This window comes from Orycteropus afer, unplaced genomic scaffold (genome assembly GCF_000298275.1).
Source record: "Orycteropus afer afer isolate SDZICR_OR568_19922 unplaced genomic scaffold, OryAfe1.0 scaffold00557, whole genome shotgun sequence".
Classification (NCBI taxonomy): Eukaryota; Metazoa; Chordata; class Mammalia; order Tubulidentata; family Orycteropodidae; genus Orycteropus; species Orycteropus afer.
The window spans coordinates 753892-759833 of record NW_006922144.1 but is presented as its reverse complement, the minus strand read 5'-3'; positions in this window follow the sequence as shown (position 1 = coordinate 759833).

The following is a 5942-nucleotide window of genomic DNA, read 5'->3' as shown; positions in this document are numbered from 1 at the left end:
ATTTCTTCTTTTGTTATGGGTCTATTCCAATTTTCTACTTCACTTTGTTAGTTTAGGTAAGTGGTGTGTTTCTAGAAATCTGCCCATTTCTTCTAGGTTCTCAAATTTGTTGCAGTACAATCCTTCATAGTATCCTGATATTCTTTTTATTTCTGTTGGTTTTGTAGTGACACCATCCCTTTCATTTCTTGTTCATGTTATTTGCATCTTCTCATTCTTTTTCTTTGTTAACTTTACCAGTGCTTAATCAATTTTATTAATCTTTTCAAAGACCCAACTTTTAGAGTAGTTGATTTTTTCTTTTTCTCTCTTTTTTTGTTTCATTTATTTATGCTCAAATCTTTATTATTTCCTTTCATTTGGTGACTGTAGGCTTTTGTTGGTGTTATTTTTCTAATTGCTGGATATGGTGGGCTAAGTTATTGATTTTGGCTCTTTCTTCTTTTGTGATGCATGCATCTATTGCTATAAATTGCACTCTGATCACAGCTGTTTTCTGTCTCTCAGAGATTTTCCTATGTTGTGTTTTCATTCTTATTTGATTCAGGAATTTTTTTTTTTAATTTAATTTTTTATTCCATCTATTACCAAGTCATTACTAAGGAGGGTGTAATTCACTTCCCACGCATTTTCCTTTTTCCAGTAGTCTTCCTAGTGTTGGTTTCTAATTTTATAGCATTGTGATCTGTGAAGTTATTTTGTAGTATTTCAATGTTTTTAAATTTATTGAGGCATGCTTTTTGTGGCGTAACATAGTCTATTCTGGAGAATGTTCCACGTGTGCTGGAAAAGAAAGTATATTGTGCTGTTGTTGGGTGAAATTCTCTGTAGATGTCTATAAGGTCAAGTTAGTTGGTCATATTGTTTATTTTTCTTCATATTTGTTGAGTTTATTTCCCATTGTTTTATCTTTTATTGAAAGTAGCTTATTAAAGTCTGCTACTATGACTGTGGAGTTATCTATTTGTCTTTTCGATTCTGTTTTAGTCTGACTTATATATTTTGTGGTTCTTTCATTGCATGAGTAGATATTTATTGTGGTTATGATCTCTTGTTCAATTGCTCCTTTAATCATTATGTAATGTCCTTCCTTGTCTCTTATGGTCATTTTTTTGTCTTAAAGTCAATTTGATCAGAAATTAATATTGCCACTCCTGCCGTTTTTAGTAGCCATTTGTTTGATATATCTTTTTGCAACTTGGCATTTTTTGTTTATTTATGTCTTTTTACATAAGGTGAATCTTTTGATGGGTCATGTTTTCTTATCCAGTCTGCAGCTTTCCGTCTCATGAGTGATGAACTTAGGCCATTGACATTCAGTATAATTATTGACAAGTATGAATTTATTACTGTCATCTTCTTGTGTGTTTCTTCATGATGTTGCTGATTTCTTTGTTCCATATAATTTTCTGTGTTTAACTCATTTTGTTCATGAATCATGTTATTATCTTCTTTGTTGTTATTGTTTGAGTATTTGCTAAATATTTGTGCTTGTGCTCTTATTTATTTTGAAATGGTTCATTATTTTTCCTTGAAGTTACCCTTGATTTATTACTTTCTTCCCAAGTTTAAAATAGTCTGTTCTATCTCACAATTGTCTTGACTTCCTCACAATTTATAAGTGCTCTAACTACATCATTGCCTCTTTTTGCTTTTCAGATGTCATCTTTTACCATATAATGTCTGTTTCTCTGTTTACAGTCTTATAAGCTTATTTACTTTGGATATTTCTATAACTGGGTTGATTTCTGAGTCATGTCCTCATGTGTGTTAATCTTTAGTTATTTGCTGTTTTTGTTCTCTGTCTGAAGAACTCCCAGTAGCACTTCTTATAAGGTTGTTCTGGTTTTAATAAATTCCCTTCATTTCTGTTTATATGGAAATCTAATTTCATCCTCATAGTCCTGGGACAATTTTATAGGGTATATAATTCTTAGATGGACTTTTTTTTTTCCCCCCCAGGGTTTTATATATATATAATCATCCCACTCCCTTCTCACCCAAAAGGTTTCTGCCTAGAAATTAGAGCTTTGTCTTACTGGTTGCCAATTGTAGGTAGTTTTTACTTTTTCTCATGCTGCTTTCAGAATTATTTCTTTGTCTTTGGTTTTGGTGAGTTTGATGATAATATGTCTTGGTGATTTTCTTTTGGTATCTATCCTCTTTGGATTTTGTTGAACTTCTTGAATTGATATATTCTCATCTTTCACCATATTGGGCATATTTTCTTACCACAAATCTAATGCATTTTTCTCTGTGATTTTGTCTCTTCTTGTTCTGAAATTCCAATTACATGTAGGTTATTCCTCTTGATGGTATCCCTACATGAATCCTAAGCTTTTATCATTTTGTTTTGATCTTTTGTCTGATTGATCCTTTAACAAAGTAGTATTGAAGTAATCGTCTTCAGTCTCATCAATTCTGTCTTCCATCAATACACTTCTACTCCTTTGCCCTTTCAATGTGTTATCTATTTCTAAAATCTTAGTCTTAATCTTCTGGATTTCTCTTTGTTGTTTTAGTATCATTTCTAACTTTCTGTTTGTTTTGTATATTTGCTTTTGTATTGCTTTCCTATATTTTTTCTAAAGTTTTGTCTGTGTTTTCCTTAATTCTGTCAATATTTCCCTTGATCTTGTTATTGCTTTCTTTGATCTGTGTCTCAAACTGTTGAAGGTACCCAAATATAATTCTTTTGAATTTCTTACTAGGGAGGACCAATAGTGCTTCTTCCTCAGGGATTTTTTCTGGGTTTGTAACCTGATCCCTTGCTGTCTGATCCTGTTTCTTTCTGTTGTTTGTGATGGTTTCTTTTTTTCTGAAACATTGTGGTGGTGTTGTACTTATGTTTGTTTTGTGCTTGTATGTTGGTGTGATTCATCCAAGTAGTTTTTAATTTTTTTGTTGTTGTTCTGTTTTATCTATGTGAGCAGGGTACTGAGCTCTTCTATTCACTACTTGTCAGCACTTAGGCACTTATACCTGTCTCCTGGTGTGTGTGATAGAGAATAAGAGTGTGGGCACAAGTCTCTGTTAGCTGTTCATAAGAAGCAGTTAAGGGTGACTTGAGCGGTTATTGGCCACTGTCTATCATTGGTCACTTTATGCAAAAGTAACTGGTGGCCTTCACTCAGTGGGTAAGGCTGCAGATGGTACAGGCATGGTTGGGCTGTGTGGGAACAGTTGCTGTCTCCTACGCTGTTAAACAACAACAAAACAAAATAAAATAAAACACCAAAGAATAAAATCAAGATACCAAATAACTCAAACCACATCAACAAACAGGAATTATCAAAACAAGAAAGAGAGAAAAGAACAAATAAAAATAAAAAAAAATGTCCAGGAAGGGGTGGATGAGAGAAAAGAGCAAGAGTAAGAGAATAAAAACAAAACAATACTCACTGCCATCGAGTCATTTCCAACTCATAGCAACCCACACTGGGTTTCTGAGGCCATAAATCTTCACAGAATATTAAAGAAAAAATAGGAAAACTACAAAAAGAAAATCAAATGATGGGGAGAACCAAAAGGAAAAAGAAGTAAACCATAAAAAGGGAAAAGAGAGGGGAAAGGAAAAAAAAAAAAAAAAGAACCAGAGAAAAAGGAAGGGAGGAAAAAAAAAAAAAAAGAGAATTATTTAAAAACAAACAAAAACAAAATGTGGGATGCAGGACATGGTACCCAAACTCTATCAGGGTGCAGACCAGGATGGAATTCCTGCTGTTCAAGGAGTTAGGTGGTGATGGGGATGGCCACACTTCTGTTCATCAAGATGGTGTGGGGTACAAGAGTAACAAGGGGAATAGCACACCTTGCTAGTTTTAAGTCTACAATGTGGTTGCATGTGCTGTCTTTAGCAAGTGGAGTCTATTGGTAGGTCACTCTCCAGGTATGAACACCACTTGCAAATATTCAAAATGGCTACAACCTCAGGACAGCTGCTGTCAGTCCACAGGTCTGTTTGTCTTCTTTTTGTTATTTTCCTTTCTGGTTGTCAGGTACCAATAACGTCCATGCCCATATAGTCTTTGGGGAGTAATGCCAATAGTTAGGTTGCTACTGAGAAATATTCAAAATGGTTGTGGCTTCAGGATAGATGGCATTTTGCCACTCCGTTTGTCTCCTTACTTACTGTCTCATTCAGTTCCTTCTACTATTTGGTATTTAATCCACTTCTTTATCCTTCCCTTCAAAGCTCAGGATTCCAGGAACATTTTCAATATTTGTTTCAATTGGTTTCTCATTGTTTTACTACAGAGGGTCTGTGTAGCTTGTCTGCCTATTCCACCATCTTTCTGGAAGTCTAGTCAAGACATGCATTTTAAATAACGGTTTTTTGCTATGATTTTGGCCTCTTGTAGCCTCTGGTTAAATGGGATGACATGAAAAGAGAGATACTTTACAGATGGACTAGCACTTATGGAGTTTATAAAGGCATTTTATAGTTGTTAATGGGCTCTTATAAAAACAGTTATCTGACTCTTAGGATTCGATGATTTTCCAGTCTCATGAGTAGGTAATTTTGGCTTTCAAGATACTCTTGACAGACTAGACTCTTGACTCCTTCTCTAGGATGTTACACTGCTGTTGATTGTTATGTTTTACTTTCCACATAGTTTTCAACACTGCAGAGACAACCTAACACTACTTTCCTTACTTTTCCCTAGTACATAAATCTTAATAAGAAGACACTTTGTTTGTTAAATGCAGCTATTCCCAGAAAAAGATTGGTCTTTTCTGGATTGCTCACTGGATAAATGATCACAATGAAATGGGTGGGATGCTGTATAAACTCCTTATGGCAATTTTTGAAAATTCATGATTTAACCATGACAAATTCCTGAATATCATTGTCTTTCAGGTAAAATTGTACATCTATATCTGTATATATTTATATATAGATATATATATATAGATAGATTTTTTTTTTTTTCTGTTAAAATGTTTTTGATGCTCTTGTACCTCACCCTTCTGGATGAAAAATATGTATGAGATATTTTATAAAAACCAAAAAGTGTAAAGTTATGATTGTTTTGTGGAGCACATTAATTTTGTAAAACAGGAGAATGAAACAAAACCCTGAGGAGTAGGGAGGAAAAAGGACATGAATTCTATTTTTTCTTCAGAATTCTACCTGCAAGCTTTATTCTCTTCCTGAAGAAAACCTTCTTACGTGTACTTCCAAGCTCTGACTGTAACACATGAGATGTTGACACCAGCTCCTGCACTTGTCATGCCGAACATCTCCAGTTGTCATCCACACTTGAGAAGCTGCATGAATTTGTGTCGGGTCAAGCAAAACTGTTTAAACTGTCTGCCTTCAGTCAATCCCTCTGAAACCAATGAACTGAGAACCTAGGGAAGTAGGAGTGAAAGGCAACATTGAGATCTGTGTTAACCTTGTTTCTTGTTAGCTGCCATATAGTTGATTCCAACTCATGATGACTTCCATACACCAAAACAGTGTGTTACAGTGCTGCATCATCCTCACAGTCACCAGCATGTTAAAGTCCATTGTTATGGTTGTTGTACAAATCCATGTAACTGAGGGTCTCCAACATCCTTTTTGGCCATCTGCTTCACCAAGCATGGTGTCTTACTCTCAGTATTGATTCCTCCTGATGACATGTCCAAAGCAAATGAGTCAAAAAATGTAGTAACCTGTACTGCCTGACAAAAGTATGTCCTGCTGAGGGTAAGAGTGGGGAGGCCACTAACAATTTAAGATTATTTTTTTCCTAGGGTCCTTCATATGACTTTTGGAATTGTACTTGTGTATGTGTTCTGACTATTATGATAATACTGCAGCCCTTACGTTATTTCAGGTTAGCTTTAATTTACTAGCCAATGTTGTGTTGTACCTAAAATAATGCCTGAGACCAGATAAAAGATGTCAATAATAAACTTAAGTAAGAAGTCAATTAGTTTTGCAATATACATAT